Raw genomic sequence first — 22,273 nt, forward strand, 5'->3', positions numbered from 1 at the left:
TGCAAAGGCAAAACTTTTTTTGGCCGGTAACAGAAAAGAAATGAAAAGTTGTGAGCAGATGATGATATGGCCTTCCTAACTTCTAACTTTAGGTTCTCAGTAGGCAGAAGTTTCCAGGATCTAAAATATACCCTCAAGAAAGGGGACCAAAGTGAAGTTTGCTACTTGAAGTCCTAGAGTGGCTTATAGCTCCCGCTGAGATACACAATAGGCATAGTCACAACCTTATGACTAGAAGGTTAACAAAACCACCCCAAAAGAAACTAAACTGAGAAGATAAGTTTTACCAAGCTTTCAAGGGAGCCAAACATGCTTATTTCATACCTACCATTTTGGAGAACAGTAAAAGCACAGACACTACTAGACTAATGTTTAGATATACTATAGTAATTAGGAGAATATTTTAAAAATAGACATATTGATACAAATGCATACAAAAAATCTGAAGATACTATCTTACTAAACTACTATCAAATCAAATTTATCTATCAATTAATCAACACACCATAACTAATTATAATATTGGAACACAAAATAGTTTAACTTCAGAAAATCTATTACTCCAAAATATCATATTAACAAGTCAAAGAAAATACGCCATATGAAGATAAATGTGGAAAACTCCTTTAGCAAATAATAAAATTCACTCATGATATTTTTCTAAAAAAAATTTGCAAGAAAACTATCAAGGATCTAGAACTAGAAATATCATTTGACCCAGCCATCCCATTACTGGGTATATACCCAAAGGATTATAAATCATGCTGCTATAAAGACACATGCACACGTATGTTTATTGCGGCACTATTCACAATAGCAAAGACTTGGAATCAACCCAAATGTCCATCAGTGACAGACTGGATTAAGAAAATGTGGCACATATACACCATGGAATACTATGCAGCCATAAAAAAGGATGAGTTTGTGTCCTTTGTAGGGACATGGATGCAGCTGGAAACCATCATTCTTAGCAAACTATCACAAGAACAGAAAACCAAACACCACATGTTCTCACTCATAGGTGGGAACTGAACAATGAGATCACTTGGACTTGGGAAGGGGAACATCACACACCGGGGCCTGTCATGGGGAGGGGGGAGGGGGGAGGGATTGCATTGGGAGTTATGCCTGATGTAAATGACGAGTTGACGAGTTGATGGTTGCAGCACACCAACATGGCACAAGTATACATATGTAACAAATCTGCACATTATGCACATGTACCCTAGAACTCAAAGTATAATAAAAAAAAAAAAAGAAAAATAATTTTCCTAGTTTTATTGAAGTACCTGTCAAAAACCTCAAAGAAAATGATGGGCATTTCCATTAAGTCAGTGATGTGGTTAGGCTTTGTGTCCCCACCCAAATTTCATCTTGAATTATAATCCCCATATTCTCCATATGTCAAGGGAGAGACCAGGTAGAGGTAATTGAATCATGGGGGCAGTTTCTATGCTGTTCTCATGATAGTGAGTGAGTTCTCACAAGATCTGACTGTTTTTAAAAGAGGCTCTTCCCCTTTCACTTGGCACTTCTTCTTTCTGCCACCTTGTGATGAAGGTGCCATAACTCTCCTTCGTCTTCTATCACACTTGTAAGTTTCCTGAGATCTCCCCAGCCATGCAGAACTGTGAGTCAGTTAAATCTTTTTCTTTTATAGATTACCCAGTCTCAGGCAGTTTTTTAATAGCAGTGTGAGAATGGACTAACATAGTCTACAATAAGAAAAAGATGCCTAATCTCATGGTTCCTAATAGGTAATGGTCAACACAATGTTCAAAAATGATTAAGGTAAGAAAGAAAAAGAAATAAATCTGGGAAATAATAATAATCACAAAGGAAGAGATAAAACTCTCCTTATTCGTTAATTATATGATTACCTACGTTGGAAATTTAGGGGATTCTGTGGACAGATTATTAAAACTCACCAGCATACAAAAATCAGTATCATTCCTGATAATGAATACACCAACAATTAACAAAAATCAATCAATAAAAATATGTTCTATAAAACAGAAAAAGTTATACAGAATGTTAGACTGTAGGTGAAAAATTATTGGAGATGATTTTTAAAAGCCTGAATAAATGGAAAGTTATGTTCATATGATTGTTTCTCGGGAAAACTTTGATGATGCACCACAGATTAATCTGAAAATCTAATATAATTTAAATAAAGACATCTTTGGGGGGTTTTCATGGAACTCGAAAACTACAAATGCAAAATCACATGGCCAAAAACCACTATGACGATTTGAACAACTGGGATAATAAACTTGACCTCACATATAACAAAAATTTTAATAAATGAATAATACAGATATTAGTACAGGATGAATAAATAGACCAACAGAATATAACAAGCCTAGAAACTGATTCATTCATATATGACAATAATGTATGACAGACATAGTATTACAAATAAACGAGGAAAAAAGATGAACTGTTAGATAAATGGTGTTGGGATAATTGTTTATCCATATGGAAAAAGTTAAATTAAGTCCTTTAAAACTTTTTGAGTAAAACAAAGAGTAACATTTTTATGACCTTCAGGGAAGAAAGGATTTATTTACTTCAGACACAAAAAGAACAGAAATTACAAAAGAAAACCCAGCACTTTGGGAGGCCGAGGCGGGTGGATCACAAGGTCAGGAGATGGAGACCACCCTGGCTGACACGGTGAAACTCTGTCTCTACTAAAAATACAAAAAATTAGCCGGGTGTGGTGACAGGTGCCTGTAGTCCCAGCCACTTGGGAGGCTGAGGCAGAAGAATGGCGTGAACCCAGGCGGTGGAGCTTGCAGTGAGCCCAGATCACGCCACTGCACTCCAGCCTGGGCGACAGAGCAAGACTCCATCTCAAAAATAAAGTAAAATAAAATAAAATAATAAAAACAAAAAAGAAAATTGTGATATATTTGCAACACAATAAGTTAAACTTTTTGCACAAAAGAAACTATAGACAAAGTGAAAAACTAGTCACATACAGAGAGAAGACATTTGCAGCCCGTGTGAGTGACAAACAGAAGTATCAACTGCCAATGAAAATGTCCAAAGGCTATGAATAGGTAATTCACAGGAGAAAAAAAAAAATGGCCAATAAAAGAGCAAAAACATGATCAACTATCTTAGTAATCAAGGGAAGCAAATTAAAACCAAAAAAGAACTTTTATACTTGTCGTTGGCAAAACTGAAAAATGATCTGACAATAACACGTGTTAGAGAAACGGAAACTCTCAGATACTCCTGCCAGGAGTGTTAAATAGTTCAGATTCTCTGGAGATTACTTTGGTATATAGTAAAGCTGATGTATCTCAGGACACAGAAATTTTGCCCCTGGATGTTTCCCATGAAAAAAAATTCAGATAAATTAGTAAGGAGAGTTGCAGTATAATTTAAAATCATAGAAAATGGAGCAGGTAAAATGTACATCAAATAGAAAACAGATAAATATTGTACATTCATCTAACAGACTAATACTTGGATTTCAAAATAACTAAAGTGTGTGTGTTAACATGGATAAATCTTTTCAAAAATCAAGTAAAAGAGTGAATTATAGAATGTGAAGAATTATACACCACTTATATACATTTTAAATCCTTCGATGTGGTCCATAATTTTAAAATGTATTGTTATTACAAAATAAAAAATACCATGCAAAATAAGATGTTTTAAAGTATCATTAATTTGCTTTTAGATAAATGTCTTCATAGAATTTGAAATATATTTGAGTTGGCCTTTTAGAGTTACCATTTGTTAGTAAGGGAAATCAAATATTATTAATTAAATCAGATAAATTAAGGAAGAACACAAATATAATTAAATATAGAAATCTGCAAATAACCCATGCTGAATTCTTCCAAATTATCTCTCATGAACTTTTGTCAGGATTGCTAAGTCATGATATAGCACGTTTTGTGTTTCTTTTTTACTTTATCTATTCACCATTCAGCAGGGAGGATAATTGACAGTGAAATGAGCAAAACTTAGGAGATGGAGGGAGTAAGAGAGATCCTAAAAAATCCCTAGATAATTTACAAACTAGATAATCAATTCTTGACTAATCAGGCTTTGACTCTAATAAATATCACTCACATAATGAAATTAAGTTAAACATGCAAAATTCGTCTAGGATTGCTCTTTTGAATTGATTTTATCTTTTTGAGTACCCAGTATCACTACTGCTGTCATTATCAGGACATAGGACAGGAACACAGCTATTATTTTCCTACCTTTCAGCTTTTCAACACAACAAATATATACTGGCATCCATTTCTATGATTTTAATTTGGGTACTTATTGTCCCCTTATTGGGGACTCGGGGCAATGTAACTGTGGTTTTCCACACAAAACAAGGGTTAGGTATGTGTTTGGCCTCTTTTCTTTAGGATCCTAGAAAACTACCTTCTTATTTTTAACATTATCTTTTTCTGTCTTGAACTAAAAAAACACAGCAAAGTAAGTCACATCAACTATTTTTCATTACCTTTACCAATTATTTCATTAAGAAACTTTGGAATGAGTCATTTTAATCATTAAACATTATAAACAAGTTTTTCTATAGAAATTACTTTTATGAATTCCAAGAAAAACAATTACCTGTTATTACTGCCAAAGTTAAAACTATCTTCCTGCATAGAAGTGTGCATTTCTCAGGGAAGAATGAGTTTATATTGAGGTTGGTGTGGGACATTTAGAAGGAAGCAGCTGACATATTGTTGCAGATTTATGCCTGATAATTACAGGGCACTGTACAGTTTTTTAAATGCTTTCATATTTGTTATGTCATTGGGTTCTTAAAGTAATTCTGTAAGGTCACAAATGCAGTGTTTCTCATTTTACAGATGAGGAGATTGAAGTCTCAAATGGCTACGTGACTTCGTCATTACATTAAGAAAAGAAGAATTGAAGTATTATGGTACTCCTGAGTTTCAGAGGATGTTAGTAAAATAATGAATGTGGGAAAATCTAGTAGAAACTATATGTAGTAGAAAAATATAATGTTTGTGAAAATATCTAATAGAAATCTAATAGAAATTCAATAAATATTTGGCAATAAATATGTTCCTTCAGAAATATCCTGGTGCAGGCAAGGCTTTCCTTGTGTGGCACTACCTTCTCACTCCAAGTTTTCATCATTCTCTTAGGAGGATTATACAAAAGTCCTAGTTTGCTGCGTGTGTTTGCCAATATTGGGGTTGGGGTGTAGACCAGGGACCTAGATGGAATCTCAAAGAACAGGTAAGCATTTGGCCAAATTGGGTGATTGCTAGAAATGAGCTGACTTTGGATTTCAGACTGCCCTGGCTTCTACCTTTCTCTCAGGGACTCACAGTGGGAGGTGCTTGCTCTGGCACTTTCATATTCTCATGCTCCTTGCATGATTACCAACTCTACACTTGTTCTTCTGTGCCTGGCATCTTTTGATCTAGTCATTGGGAATGGTTAAAACTATAAGTAGTTCAATCTGTTTAGATAGTTGCGTCAATGAATTTTGAGCATAGTAACAACTAATAACAATGAAGGACATTTAATGCTTACTGTGTAGCAGGCGCTATTCTAAGCAATGTATGCATATAAACTCACATAAGCCATACAACAATCTTATTTTATCTTTGAGGAAACTAAGGCATGGAAAAATTAAATAACTTGCTCAAATTATTTGATCATCAATGTACAAAGCTGGCGTTTGAACTCAAAGTGTCTGGCTCAAGAGTGCATTTTTAACCATTTATCCATACTTCTTTCAGTAATACGGCTTAACCATGCTGTATCCTTCAAGTATAACTGCTATGGATGATGGTGGAGGGTAAAAGACTCTTTTAGAATACAAAAAAAAAGAGTCTGTGAGTATAGAATGGGGAAAGCATACCAGTTAATATCTCAACATAGTGTCTCCCTGCATTAGTCCAGTCTCAGGCTAATAAAGACATACCTGAGACTGGGTAATTTATAAAAGAAAGACATTTAATTGGATCACAGTTCAGCATGGGTGGGGAGGCCCCAGAAGACTTACACTCATGGTGGAAGGGAAAACAAACACGTCTTTCTTCACATGGCAGCAGGAAAGAGAAGAATTAGTGCCCAGAGAAGGAGGAAGCCCCTTTAAAAAGTATCAGATCTTGTGAGAACTCACTCACTATCACCAGAAAAGGATAGGAGAAACCATCCCATGATTCAATTATCTCCACTTGGTCCCTTCCTCGACACATGGGGATTAAGGAAACTACGATTCAAGATGAGATTTGGGTGAAGACAGAGTCAAACCATATCACTCCCCACAAATGTATATTAGCATTAAATATAATCGACCATATAGAGAGTAATATCTCATATTATATAGGATATCCTTACTAGTTTATTGAACAGACAAATACGGTTTTCTTTTTTTTTCCAGATTGTCATTTTTAAGAGCCTTGTATTCAAACTACATCTGTGAATTTTCCATCTTGGAGTATTTGAGGAACAAAATCTTTAATTTAATAATGGCAAAATCAACTAACAGATTTTAGAAAAACAGTCCCATCTTAGTTTATTTAATTTGAGTTGTATGTTAGCTCATGTGAGTGCCCAAATTCAGAGCACAGCTTATTTATTTATTTATTTATTTATTTATTTATTTATTTATTTTCTTGTGATATCCCTTGCAGCAATTTAGTCACATTATATTTGGGGTAGGGTAAATATTCAATTAACTGTGGTTCTCTCTGTTAAATATTTTCTTGTTTTTCAAATGTTAACTTGCAATGATGTTTGTAACTGAGATGTCCTTTCTCAGCTAAATTTTGAATTCTCAGTTGAATTTTGTATGATACTCATGTGATAGGCTATGAATTTAAAAGCATCCTAGAGATGGCACATAAATCAATTTGGTAATAGTCTATTGCTTTGGGGATAATTACATTACTGTTTTAGTGTCAAGAGTTGCCCTGATGAACAAGACCTATCTCAGGCGTCTATATATTTCAAGCATTAGTGAATGAATGGCACAGTGCAGAGTGTAAATTAAAAATGGATGAATTGGTTGCATCAAATTAGTATTCTACTTTTACTACCCTGTCATATGAAATACTATTTTATAATTCAGAGTCACTCTTCAGAACACTTTTCCTTGTCACTCTTGCTTGTCACTTTTATTCCTTTAAATGAGTACTAAATATAGAATTTTTTTTTTTTTTTTTTTTGAGATGGAGTCTCGCTCTGTCCCCCAGGCTGGAGTGCAGAGTGGCCGGATCTCAGCTCACTGCAAGCTCCGCCTCCCGGGTTCACACCATTCTCTCACCTCAGCCTCCCGAGTAGCTGGGACTACAGGCGCCTGCCACCTCGCCCGGTTAGTTTTTTTTTTTTTTCTCTCTGTATTTTTTAGTAGAGACGGGGTTTCACCGTGTTAGCCACGATGGTCTCGATCTCCTGACCTCGTGATCCGCCCGTCTCCACCTCCCAAAGTGCTGGGATTACAGGCTTGAGCCTCCACGCCCGGCCTGATTTTTTTGTTTGTTTGTTTTTTTTTTAGGAAAAAAAAACCCAAAAAACTATAGCATACCCCCTGAGGTCATTTTTATGTGTTATTTGCCTTTTCAAGACGTCCAACTTGTTGATATTTTAAAATTATTTCTTCTTTTTTTCCCACTTTACATTTACTCATTATTGCTGGGCAAGGGATTCTAGTAATTGTAGTTCAGACGGTGAGGATAAACAAATTTTCCAATGCACTCCTGAGTAAATGCAATTTGAAGTTTAATACTGTTTTTTAAATCAGTGTCTATCTCGAATTATGTCATTAATTTTGAATTATTTCTTAAGTATTTTCTATGGCTTTTACTAATTTACCAGACCATTCTATAGCTTATTAAATTAGATCATAACTTAAGTTTCAAAAACTTTCAGAAAATTGGATTTACTTATTGAATATTACTTCATTTTTCTTCCAATCTTATAATCACAGAGCATTAAAACATGTCCCAACCTTGATGGTCTTATGAACATAATGAGAACCTTGTATATCAGTTAGACCTTTTAGTTGCCAGCACCAGAATCTACACTGGCAGATTTAAACAAAAAACAATAGTTTATTAAAAAATATTAGGTTGCTTAGAGCATCTTCAGAATGGCTTGAAAGATGAAGATTTAAAACTAATTGCCAGGAGCAATGCTCATAGCCAGGCTGTCATGGCCTGATGAAGGAACCTCCCTGGTGCCATAGCCACCACAGAGAAGCAAAGACCTGCTATGTGATTTTTCTGAAACTATGACTACCACAGCATGGATGTCACTTCCTTTCTAGGAATGCTACGTTGCAGGACACTTTTGTTCCAACTACACCAATAAAATAGAAAGTCTGTGTTTTGTCTGGCATCATGTTGATAACGTCAAAAATAGTCTTCTCTGGGTTATTTTGATTGGTGTAGCTGGGGTCATATTTCTGGGCAGTAATTGCTGGAGAATCAGAGAATTTCAGCTCTGCTTTCTATACTGGGGAGAAGGCACTCAATGTGAGAATTTTCCCACATCTAGAAAGACTATTCAAAATATGAGTGGCAGGTATGAATATGATCAGTTTACATCAAGATATACGGTAGAATAAAGTGTGTAATTATAATTATTTTTCCTCCTACTTAAATGAATTAAATATGTGATAACCATAAGTTATCCAAAATATAAATTTGAAAGCAAGTTGTAACTTAGATAACATGTTATTGTCAACCTGTAAAGTATGGCTTAGTTAATTAAAAAATTCCCATAATTTTAAGTTAGCCTCTATAGTAAAAGAAATATGCTTATGTTTAAAATAAAAGGATGTATCAGAGACTAACACTTTCTGATAACTTGGATTTACTAGAAAAACCATGTGGTCTGAAAAATCATGATAATATGGTGAATGGCTACCAATAATGTTGATCTAAAAAATAGTGATATAGTTTTATTACATATCTGAACTTTAGGCCATTTATTTCAACATAAACTCAATTCTTATAGGCTTATTCATATTTAAAGCATTTTAAACTTTATTCAATATTCACCCTGGGCTCATATTTCATGAACAGGTACATAGTAGAAAAGTAATGAGATAAACTTTGATGTCTACATTATTTTTTTAAAAATTGTAACATGAATGAGAACCACTTCTGGGGGTTTCTGAACATTGAATGAAATAAAATCTCCTCTATTTTAAGAGAGTTATGTCATATTGGGACATTCAATACAGTGTATTTGAGGTAGGACTGGAGGCACTTCCATGAAAGAAACAATTATAGTTAAAATCCCAAAGGATGGGCTGATGCCCTAATGGATCCTTTTTTATATCACTAATTGCAGCAATTTTGTGGGTGAAAGGAACAACACACAAAGCAGCAAGAAGGAAAACTTGAAGTACTTATGTTTTTAAAAACATCATTTAATAAATTATAAGAAGACTAAAAGGAAGTCAAACAACTGAGTGGGGAAATGTGGGTTTATTCCCCAGATACTCCTTAAAAGATGGGAAGGAGAAGAAGCTGAATATAGACTGTGGATAAAATATTTACAAAATAAACCCCACAGGAAATAATAATTGAATATTTTATATTTTGACTTATTCAACTTTTATGATTTATTTTTTTTTCTTCATTGAGTTTAATTAAGCTTTCCCCAGGGTGACAGCCTTGAAAAACTTAAAAAGAATAAGACTTTTGCTTACCAGGCAAGTTTTCACAGTTCTCTTTAAACTGAAGTATCTATTTTGTTAAAATTGTTTTACAAGGGCTGCTGTTCAGCATTTTTAAGGTGTCAGTGACTCCACTAGAAAAAAAAATCCTTAATAATCTGGCAAAGGCAATGCCTTTTGCACTGAATTTTTAAAAGTTTTGTGTGCTATGCTATTTTTATCTTATCAAATATTTAATAACATCTTCAATACCTATATATAGAAATATATATAATATTCTTACAAATATTTTCCATTGCAAGGTAATTAAGTTTATGTGCTTAATATAGGAAATGTATTATGGGACAGTATTCGAACTATTTATTCACTCATTTGTTTACTCCATTATTGTTTAATTAATCATCTGTATATTCCTTCCTTCCTTCATTCATTCATTCAAATACAACCTGCCACATACCACTTATAATGCTAGGAGATGCTAGTGAAAGACAGAAAGAAAGCATAGAAAGAAAGAAAGAAGAAAAAGGAAATAAAGAAAGAAAAAGAAAAGAAAGAGAAAGAAAGAAAGAAAGAAAGAAAGAAAGAAAGAAAGAAAGAAAGAAAGAAAGAAAGAAAGAAGAGAGGTTAAAAAAAGAACAAAAAAAGGAAAAAAGAAAAAGCGAAATGGTGCTAGAGCTTTCACTGTAGAATGGAGTTAACTCCTTTCTGCTTCCACATGGCATAGTGGAATGGGCTTTACAGTGTGAACAGGTTTTAGAATTTTTAAAGGCTGATTTGTGATTGGATCTGGGTTCGATATGAGTACAAAGAGAGAAGTAGAACCAAAGGACACCGTGCTTCAACTCTTCCAATCTCTTCCCCCGTCTTTTCACCACATCCAAAGTTCTAGGTATAGAAAGTCAGTGACTGTATCAGGCCATTTTTGTTTCCACTGGGAAGAAATGTAGCTATGATGGGATACAGCAGGGTAGGTAAAGAAATAAACTTGCTAATTTTAAATAATATAGATCATAATTATACCATCTGTATAAGAAACTATAATAATTTATTTGAAACCAAGTGCATGGATGAAAAGGAGATTATTGAAAGGTCAGCAGTTAAGGGTTTGCTTCATTTCCTTGTTAGGAAAAATCACTTCCACCAAGAACAATATCTTCCTTGTCACCTTGGTGCCGTCCAAAATTGTGTTTAAAAAAAGGTGATATCTACATTTATTTTAATGATACTGATGAATTTTATTATCAATAACTGGAGAGATAAAAACTGGCTTTTGAAAAATGAGTCATAGAGACATCGATAGAAATAAGATCTAGCTATGCTGAGCAATTTAAACATCATGATTCTACAAGTTATATACATAATTTGGGTGTATCTTTTTTAAAACGTTTATGTTAGGTTCAGGGATACATGTGTAGGTTTGTTATACAGGGGAGTTGCTGCACAGATTATTTCATCACCCAGGTACTAAGCCTGGTACTCCATAGTTATTTTTTCTGCTCCTTTCCCTCCTCCTACTCTCCACCCTCAAGGAGGCCCCAGTGTCTGTTGTTCCCTGTGTTCATGAGTTTTCATCATTTAGCTCCTACTTTGGATTTTTCTATATGCACAAAACACCAAATAGTAAGAAATGTGCTTAATTCAACTGGGTTGATTTTTTTTAACTGAGCTGACTACATAGCTTTTTTCTTTTATAACTTCTGTGAGAAACTCAGGGCCTTTCTACATGGAGTCAAAAGTCTTGAATATACAGAAATAGAATTCCGTTTTCTGGGTAATTTAAAATATCTATTAAACATTATTATTTGTTACATCTCCAGCATCTTTTTTCTGAATATTCATCCAGCTAATAGTTACTAACTAGGGGTTCCATTTAAGATTGTATGCCATTTACTGAAGGGGTCACAGCAGTGATGAGAAAGGTAACTTAGTGTTGCCTTCACGATTATTCATATATATTCATGTATCTGACTAAATAATTCCAATTTGGTTATATGTTTGTTGTTTTAGAGACAGTCCAAAGTATATTGGCTTTTGGTGAATGCTGGTGTTTTTTCTTGATGAAATGACTTATAAAGAAGTAGCATAAGAAAGTAGCATTGGCAGGAACAAGTGGCAAGCTTTGACGGTTTAGCAATCAAAAAGTTATCTACTGTGCAGATTATACATATACATAAAATGTACACAAATACATACACACAAACATGTGTGTATATATTTTTGGGCATGCATATTTTCAAAACATTTATAAAGCTGTTATCATGACTTTTTTGTTTTTTTAACCACTAATACATGGTAGGAAATGCTAAATGCTCACAGCAAGCTGCTTATTTTATTTTCCTTTATTTGGATGAAGTGCCTTCAGATTAATCCATATTCTCACCCCCGCCCCATCCATGAATGTCTTCTTATTAAAAAAAAAGAAACAACAACAAGAAATTAACTGTTAAAAGTGTACACAATAATTTCTAAACAAAGGCAATTCCCTGGAAAAGGTGAGTTTTAACACACTGAAGTTGTAAGATTTATCACAAGAGTTATTCATCTTTTACACACACACACACACTAAACATGCACATATACAGAAAATACTTGTATGTGAAATATACATATATTGCACACAAGCATTTGCTATTTTTCTCCTGACATACCTGACATATCTTGTAACTTTTTCAATGGACTCTGAAAATAAACAACTATAAATAAAACAACATAGAAGACTTGAGACTTGATTTCTTTTTTTTTTTTTTCTTGTGAGACAGGCAGCCTTTCTCTATGGAAGCTGTTCTAAGGTCTTATACTGTAGTTCTGTTGAAAAATTGCACTGGCTTGCCAAATATCTTAATGACTTTTCTCTCAGCAGTTGGTAATGGTGAAATGTTATTCTAGTAACCATAATGTCTCTCATAAAACAATTGCATACAATATGTACTGTACTTCTATTTTAGTGAGCTCTTCTGTCAGAATAGCAGTGCCAGTAACCATTTAGCATTTCATAGCAAACTGCTTACCAGTCCTTCAAGTGTAATATTGCAGAAAGAGTGAAGAAATGCGTGATTAAAAACATTCACTGAGAGTGGACCATTTAACGCAACCCGACACTGCAAAATAAACCAGCCTTCACATATGTAGGCGCTCATCATATAAATGACAGTTCTATGTGGTCATTTAATTTTACGATCTCAATTCTTGCATATATTGCTCACATAAATATAGTGTTCTCCTGCAGGGAGGTCTGCTGGGTGTTATAAAATCAGTGAGACCTCAATGGGTTCAAATGGACATCTTTTATAATTATTGCTATAAAATTTCTTGACAATGCATTTTGTTGTCCAATGGCTAAAGAAAATGATTTTCCAAAAGAATGGGTTTCAACAAAGAGAGTAACAGAGCCTGGGAATTTGTTCCTGTATTCACCCATATTCAAATTACCTTAGTTACACTCACCTATTGGAGGCTTTCCAGTTTCTTCACAATAAGTTCTTAAAATGTGGCTTTCAGTTACAAGCAGGCCAGGTTTGAAGTGTTTTCTGGTTTGATGAGGCAATGTGGATTATCTAGAGGGAAGGATTAATTTGCTGTTAATTGCAGTTAAAATCTATTTACAGAGAATACTTTCATGCATTTGGACAGATAAAGAAAGACAGGGAAAAGAGTTCCATAAACTCAGAATTAAATATGATTTGAACAGAAAACACAGCAACTTTGAAAAATTGTACCCAAAGCACCATGTATTATTTGAAGAATTGTATTACTCTTTCTGACTTTTTCAGGGTCATATATTTGGCATTATGGAGAATTTGATGTGTTAGATTTTTCCTACCATGTATTGGGACATTTTAATTACCTTTTAGTTTTTATATTTTCTCTAGGATAATAAGTTTGATTAGTATTGTTGCCATGTGTGCCAAGTGTTTAATGGCACACTAATTGGATTTGGGTATTTGTGTCCTATGGTTATCCTGTAACTACTATAGCAACATATTTTTTACATTGTCCATTTAGAAATGCAATAAAATATTTGCTATTTATTGTCGAAAAGAAAATGAATGTTAAATACATTTTCAAGTGTTAAAATATTAATGTGTAGTCACATTTGTTGAAGTAGAAAGAAGGAAAGTGAACTATGGGCCATAGCTTAGCTCTGTGGTGAAAGTAACAGTGCAGAGTGTGGGCATAGATAGGGAGAGCAGGTCCTGAGGGCATTCAAGCTCTTGGCTTATTTGTCTCTAGTTCGTCTCTATCATCTCCTGTAGGGATCATTTGTCCTTTGCCTCTGCTGCTTTTGGTGCTAATCTAGCAGAAGCATCAATGTTAGGATGGAGATTTAGCTTTCTCCCACTCTTGATTTTGCAGTTTGATCATGGCTTCACCTCCATATGCAGGAATGAGTATGTAACATAAGTTTAGGCCAAAAAAGGAATTACATTCTGCACGTCACAGTGATTGGTTTGGAGAGCACACATGACTTAGTTCAGTCACCTCATAGTGGGTTTCAGAACTCCTATATACACCACTAGAAAACAATAACAGCAAAGTCTGCTCTGCAAGTTGATCTTGGAGAAGTTGGGAGGAGGGGAAGCTCCATTCCCCTCATCTTACCACCCAATGGGGCTTGAGATTGAGACTTTCACACAGAAGAGAACAGTGAAAAACTGGAGATAATGAGAGACCAGATTATGAATCAGCACTTGGACTCTTCATTTAAGTTTCACCTAAAGCTAAATCTAGCCCAGAAAGTTTTAGCTAAAGTTGAGTTTCCTGAATTTGAGAGAGCCTTAACTAATTCACATGTCCCTTACCTTAATTTTCTTATGAGATCAGTAGCCATCACCTTTTTCTGCCTAAAGTAGTTCAGTTCAGTTTTCGATACTTGTAACCAAACTAATACTAATAAACTGTTCTTTGCTGATGGCAGATTCAATATTTTGATCTCTGCTTCTCCTGTGTCTAAGCAATCAACTCATTCTTTCATTCCATTAATACAGTTGTACAGATACAATTGATATTGAGTGTCTTCTATGTGATAGATACTATTGATGCAACAATAAAAAGCACATAGTCTCTGTCTTCTTAAAGTAGAGAGTCTCATAATAGAGAAGATTATTAAAGAAGCAGTTACAATGAGAGCAAAAATACAAAGAGTTTTTAAAAGAACTTAAAAGAACATCAAGCCCTTAAATGTTGGGTCACAAAAAGTCTCCTGGATGAGGGAGCATCAAACCTGAGGCCTGAGAGATAAGTAAAACCAGAAAGGCTGAGGCAAGACAAGGAGACAGAGTTGACAAGTCTACATTCCAAAGAAAACATAAATTAAGTAACTGAGAAGACATACAGAAGGGCTTGATAAAGGGAAATAGCAAGGGAGGTGGTTTAGGAGTGGGAAGAGACAGATTAAAGGTAAACAGGCATGGGATAAACTAGTCCATGAAGGGCCTGGGAAACAAAGGAATTTGGACTTTATCTTAAAAACAGTAAAAAGACAATCAGGTTTTAAGTAGGGAGATGGTATGATCAGGTTTTGATGTGTCTAATCCAGATTTAGGCAATCAGATACCTTATTCAAAAAGATTATTATAATAAGAGAAGGAAGACTATTTCAATAAGAGCAGAGAGATTATTGCAATAAGAAAGATGTTCCAACAATGACATCTGCAAATGTTTCAAAGTTCAGGTAGAAAAAAACACTTTTCTTTTTTTTCTTTCTTTCTTTCTTTTTTTTTTTTTTTTTTTGAGACAGAGTGTCACTCTGTCGCCCAGGCTGGAGTGCACCAGTTCACGTCATTCTCCTGCCTAAGCCTCCCAAGTAGCTGGGACTGCAGGCGCCCACCACCATGCCTGGATAATTTTGTGTGTGTGTGTGTGTGTTTCTTTTTGTTTGTTTTTTGGTATTTTTAGTAGAGTCAGAGTTTCACCATGTTAACCAGGATGGTCTTGATGTCGTGACCTCATGATGTGCCCTCCTCGGCCTCCCAAAGTGCTGGGATTACAGGAATGAGCCATCGCGCCTGGCAAAAAACACTTTTCCTTTATACGGGGTAGTGAACAAGGCTAGAAAAAAAACAGGTGTCGGAAAATGAGATGAATGGATGGAAAGGGCATGATTGGATAGCAGATGAGAGAATGTTTTACCCTGAGGTCAGTCTACTACTGGGAGGGACGATTACGGACAGTTTCTGTGCTGGCTTATGCTAATGAAGGGTCAAAACTTATGGACCTGCAGGAAGGAGAGAAGCTTAACTAGAGATGTTAGGAAGCATTTTGTTCAGATTAGTAAGTACAAAAATTTCAACTAATCACGTATGAGGAAAAGAATGGTAATTTGAAGACTGAATATCTGTGTGTCCTATTGTCATAGGTAAACAAAGGGAGCAGCTGTGAGTTGTGCCTAAGTTACATGGGAAAGGGTAATTCTTTGCAGTAAACTATATTCTGGAATACAAAAGCGTGGAAGAGCTCCTTAATTGTTTCTATTTTCTAGGAGCACAGGGCTCAGGTAAACTTTAACATGGTCATGTTTCAGAAACATTTTGATTTACCACGGAAAAGATTTTGAAAGGGCATGAGGCCAAAGAAGAAAGTGTGCAGTAATTCAAGTGCAGTTACCCTGGATCGAGGTAAAGACACTATGGTCATAAAGAAGCAGCAGATTACAAAGGTTTTAGAAACACTAAAAAAAAACAAAAAACAAAAAACAAAAAAAAAAAACACAGATTTTAGTGTTTGATTGGACCTGGAATGTGAGCAAAACATTTAAGTCATGAGTGTGTCAAGAAGTTAATTCCTTTAGCTGAAATTTTCCCTCTTAAATTCCCCCAATGGCCTCTTTTTGATTATCAATCTGCAAGAGGTCCTCCAAATCACTGCTTTCCAAAGATGTTTTAATCTTTCAAGGACTCAGGTTTCCTCTGTTGTGGCTCCTTTCTCCCATATCCTCTGTCCTCAATAGCTTTAGCCTTATGTCTTGTCTTTACTTATTAACAAAAAATAGACTGTAATATCTCTTGTTTTAATCAATGTCTGGTCTCCAAAAGCAACTATTATGGAGTATATCCCTTAACCCAATATCTCTTTCAGACTCAAAAATGGGATTTAACATGATTACTACCAGTCTTATGTAACTAAGTTTTACCGATCCTTGCCTGGTTTTTGGCTGTTAAAAAATTTATTTGCTATGCACTGAACAAGTGTCTTAAGGCCAATGTCTGGTCTCCAAAAGCAACTATTATGGAGTATATCCCTTAACCCAATATCTCCTTCAGACTCAAAAACGGGGTTTAACATGATTACTACCAGTCTCATGTAACTAAGTTTTACCGACCCTTGCCTGGTTTTTGGCTGCTAAAAAATTTATTTGCTATGCACTGAACAGGTGTCTTAAGGTTGCCTTTAGTAATATAATTTCTTTGAACTTTTCTGAAGTGTAGCATAGATATATAAAGGTACACAGATCCAGAGTATATAGATCAATGACCTTGCAGAAAGTGCACACATGTAACCAGCATCTAGAAAACAAAAAAGAACCAGTACCCCAGAAACCCCACACTGTGTCTACTTTTTAAAATACAACATCCTATATTGATCTCTAACACATACATTAATTTTATCTATTTTTAAATTTTATATAAATAAAATAAGATACTATGCAACCTTTTGTGTCTGGCTTTTCTCTTATTATTTGTGAGATTTACCTATATTGTTACTTACAGTAATCTATTCTCATTGCTGTATTGTATTCCATTATTTGAATACATCAAACTTATTTGGTTATTTCCATTAAGAGGCATTTGGATACTTTTTAGTTACAGGTACATGGTTAGTGCTATTATAAGAATTATTGTACATGAGTAAATTTGGGGGTACTAATTTAATTTGAAGGAGAATTTGTCACTGAATTCCTTTCTAAGCCTTAAATATATGGTAAACAATTTTTTAACCACTTTGGAGCTTCTTATACATTCTAGTTTGTAGTTATAATCCTAAGAGTTATTTAAATGTAGTTCTTTTACCTATGTGACTATGTATGTCTTTACATGTCTGTGGATTTTAACTATGATTTTCCATTGGTTTCGCAGGTGGAATTCATTCTTAAATTTTGTTTTTAAGAGGACTCAGGAAAAATATTTACCTCAGTTTATGCAAGTTAAAAAGGCCTTAAAAGTTCTTTGAAAACAACTTGCCTACTTCTAAAATTATTGATAACATCCTTCTTATTTTTTTGTTTTGCTTTACTCAACTGCCTCATAGCATTGAGTGTTACTGCAGCAATGTGAAGCAAGCCTACCGTCACCTTCTCATAGAAAATTGGATACCTTTCCTGACTGCCTGTTGTGGACTGAATTATGTCCACTTCAAAATTCATATGTTAAAGCTCTAACCCACAATGTCATTGTTAAGGAGGAAATGAAGGTTAAATGAGGTCATACAGGTGGAGCCCTCAATTCAATAAGACTGGTGTCCTTAAAAGAAGAAAGACACCAAGGATGCATACTCACAGAATACAGCCCTCAGGAAGACACAGAGAGAAGATGGCCATCAGCAAGCCGAGGAGAGAGGTATCAGGAGAAACCAAACCTGCTGACACTTTGATCTTAGACTTCCAGCCTCTATACTATGAGATACATTTCTGTTAGTTAAGTCACATAGTCTGTGGTATTTTGCTATGGCAACCCTAGCAAACTAATACACAGTCTTTTCGATGACTTTTTTTTTTTTTGGACAAAATCCAGATCCTGCACAACCGTTTCATGACTTTTGATTTCAGGGTATGTCTTGGTGTTAATACTTATATATCCATTTTTTCTGAGATCTACTTTTTTCCTTTCAATTGACTAATGTAATTATTTTTATTTTCAGAAAAATTGCCTTCTATGTTATCTTGAAATATTTTTGTCCTTTCTCCAATGTAAAAATAATATGCAGCCCTAAAAAAAGAATGAAATTATGTCCTTTGCAGCAACATGGATGCAGCTGGAGGCCATTATCCTAAGTGAATTAATGCAGAAACAGAAAAGCAAATATCACATGTTCTCACTGACAAGGGGATGCTAAACCTTGGGTACTCATAGACATAAAGATGGCAACAATAGACACTGAGGACTACTAGAGCAAGGGTGGAGGGAGGGGGGCAAGGACTGAAAAACTATCAAGTACTGTGCTTACCACCTGAAGAATGGAATCATTCGTACCCCAAACCTCAGCATCACACATTATACCCACATAACAAACCTGTACATGTACCCCCTGAATCTAAAATAAAAGGTGAAAGTATTAAAAGATTACATCTACAAGTGATCGCCTTTGTCTGCTTCCAGTAATGGTATCTCAAATATTCGCTAATGTCACCCTTTTTTATCCTTACAGATCTTTTTTGTTTGTTTGTTTGTTTGTTTCATCTTACATGTGTGCTTCAACAGGTGCATCCTTTCCGACTTAGCTTCAGGGTGATGGTAAGATCCGTATTTGAGGTTAGGGTATGAGGACTACTTTTTAGAACCTGAGCCTAGAGCAGATGCTACAAACGCTACAAACCAGCTTTATAGACTAGAAGAACATTCGTCTCCAGAAAGCAACACTTTGTGTGTATAGGTCCCCAAAAAATATCATGAATGAGGAGTGATTAATAGTGAATTTTCTATCCAGACACTATCTCATAGGGTCTAATTCACAGTATTGTTTTATGTCCAACATATTGGTTGCTAGTAACACAGAAAAATGCTTTATAAGGAATTTTAGAAGCATATTATGTCAATGATTAATGCCAATAATTTTTACTTTATCAACAATTATCCAAATCATTAATTTTCCTGATTTGACAAAAGAATAAGATGCAAAGCAGATATCTAACTATAACATGCATTTTCTTCCATAAAATAACTCTCCTATTATGAACACATTTAATATTTCTCTTTGTTTAGATCCTTTCAATAAAGAATATATTAACCTCTTCTCTTAATATGTCTTTAAATTTCTTTAAATACTGAAAATTAACTCTTATATAATTAATATAACATTTTGATTCATTTTTCTATACTTAATAGTCCAATTAATAGAAAAATATTTTTTAATTTCTCTAAGAAAAAAAAAAACCTTTTCTGATCCATATCCTTCAATTACCTTTTATGTGGATTGATAGTCCTCCTAATGCTTCCTCAAGAGTTTCTCCAGTTGGCTTCCCCAGAAACAGATCCCAAGACAAGGATTTGAGTAAAATTATTTTGTTTGATGTATTATTCAAGAAAACATTGGTAGGAGAGTAGGAAAGTGAGTCAGCAAGGGGAAGAAAAGAAATGAATGTGCATTAGTGAGCAGATTACTGCTTTTGTCTACTAAAGTTCAATCCTGATGGCGGCCTCTGAAAGACTGTAATTCATCCCTAAGAGTTGCCCCAGCAGAGGGACTAGAAAGCTGGCACATTTATCCTTCAACTCTCATCCATCATTGGTTGAGGAATGTTCTTGAGAGAATTGATTCCCCAGCACACCAGCCTTTCCCATATTGTGGCTGAGTATGTTCCTCAACACCGTTAATGGCTTTGGAGTGTTGCCTTAAGAAGCTGACTGAGAGCAGTAAGTGCTAAGGGGAAACTGGCAGTACCATGACAGGGTCTACCGTGGTCCATCCTTTGTGTCCTTTTGATTCACTTATGCTCCACTTTAATTTCACTATGTTTGGTCATTGACTCTTCAAGATGAATGTCCAGTTATTTCTTTTTCTTCCTCTCTCTCTCTTGTTTTTAAATTCTCTCACAGGTCTGGATACTTGTTGTTTCAAAAATTAAAAATTCTTAAAAATAATAGGAAACAAACATAAAAGTGAAGTTGTGGTTTTGCCTACATCTTCAGTCAGCCCCTAGGCCAAAATTTGTAAACTCTGTTAATTATCTCACTCCTTTACAACCCAATCTTTATTTCTCTCACCCTCAGATAGCACTTCTACTAGTCTAGGTTGCTTGACCAATGGGTAAACCAGGTCTTCATCCCTTAGGAGTCTAAGCCTCTAAACATATACCTTTACCTTTTTTGTTGTTTTATTTTTTATTTTTTGAGATGGCAGAGTCTTGCCTTGTTGCCCAGTGGAGTGTAATGATGTGATATCTCAGCTCCCTGCAACCTCCGCCTCCTGGATTCAAATGATTATCCTGCCTCAGCCTCCCATGTAGCTGGGATTACAGGCTCCCGCCACCATGCCCAGCTAATTTTTGTAATTTTAGTAGAGACGGGGTTTCACCATGTTAGCCAGGCTGTCTCGAACTCCTGACTTCGTGATCTGCCCACTGCGGCCTCCCACCGGCCATGAGCCATCACGCCCAGCCCAAACATATACCTTCTTGACTCCTTTATGAGGTATCAATCCATTTTTTCATGATAATCAGGATCAATTACATTGCCTGTACAGTACAATGTTTGTCTGCTGGTCTACTAGCATTGGAGACTAAAATGGCCAGGTGATATCCTGAGCTTTATATTTACTAAAATCCAGGCTGCATCTCCTGAAAGAAACATTTCTATTCTGGGAACTAGATCTTCTAATGTAGTAGGATCTAAAATTTTAGGAACAGAGAGCTCACCTTACCCAAAATGGTCACAAGGAGTGATAGTAAGAGGGACCACTACTATGTTAACTCTTTGGTTTTCTTTCTTTCTTTTTTTTTTCTGCCCTATACGATCTGCAGAATTTGACACCCTTTGGTTTTCAGATCATTGCATTCTAATTACCTGGGACACAGCATCATATAATGGCCAGTAGTTGGAATTTTACCTCACATTTTGAAAGATAGTGCCCCAACCTTGCAGTTGCCCAAGCTGAGACTTTAAGAGGCTACCATGATGTGGTATGTGGTTGAATTAGTACATCCTGTGGTTACTTGCTCATTTCTCCACTCTTAATCCAAGGCTATCTCATTGGGAATCTAATGCCTTTTATGCCTTTTACTCAGATATGGTGTTAAAAAGACAGAGAAGGCAAATCTATAGCCAAACTCACATCTGTCCTAGTAAGGTTGAAACACTAGTTGGACTAATAGGACCACATTTGTACTGTTGGTTGGTCTCTTCATGGGATATCCCTATATTGGGGGTGGTGGTTGGGAGGTGGGCTCCATGCTTAGTGTTGGTAACTGTTGTTTGAAGATCAGATATTCAGCAACAGCAGCAGCTACATGAGCCACAGTGAAGGAAGTGAAGGATATGGAGCTGGTGCATAGCTTCCTTTCCTGTCATTATTGCTACTCTATTCCTAAGTCCCTTGAATGAGCACTGGAGTATCCAAGTGCCAAATCTGGCTGGTATCTGATATAAGTCATTTGTTCTCCTGGTTTTTGCCAGGATATTAAATCCCGAGGCATAATAGAGTGTCTTCATATCAATAAACTCAAATCAATATCTACAAGTTTAATAATCTTCCCTCCTTGCTTCTGCATCCTCAATATCTACTCCTAGACGTTTTTCTCTTGTTAGCTTTTATAACAAATTAGTCAATTCTTACAGATCTTTTGGTGAATAATTCATTTCTTCTCATAGCAATATAGTACTTTTTCACTTAGGCCATGCTGTGACTTAACCCAGGTAACTCTGCCACTGTTCTTCTGAAAATATGCCACTTCCACAGACCCCCATATGCTCTAGCTGAGCCTGA

General features: G+C 35.3%; 1 long non-coding RNA gene across 1 annotated transcript in view; it reads right to left on the minus strand.

Moving 5' to 3' along the window:
- Positions 1 to 21,243, minus strand: part of LOC112619740 — a 125,648-nt gene extending 104,405 nt beyond the window's left edge. Inside the window, exons 1-2 of the long non-coding RNA XR_003118289.1 lie at positions 21,212 to 21,243; positions 13,085 to 13,194 (exon numbers count right to left, since the gene is read on the minus strand). This is a non-coding gene — a long non-coding RNA (uncharacterized LOC112619740). The remainder of the gene's footprint in view (positions 1 to 13,084; positions 13,195 to 21,211) is intronic.
- Positions 21,244 to 22,273: the final 1,030 nt, after the last annotated feature.

This window comes from Theropithecus gelada, chromosome 2 (genome assembly GCF_003255815.1).
Source record: "Theropithecus gelada isolate Dixy chromosome 2, Tgel_1.0, whole genome shotgun sequence".
NCBI classification, from domain to species: domain Eukaryota; kingdom Metazoa; phylum Chordata; class Mammalia; order Primates; family Cercopithecidae; genus Theropithecus; species Theropithecus gelada.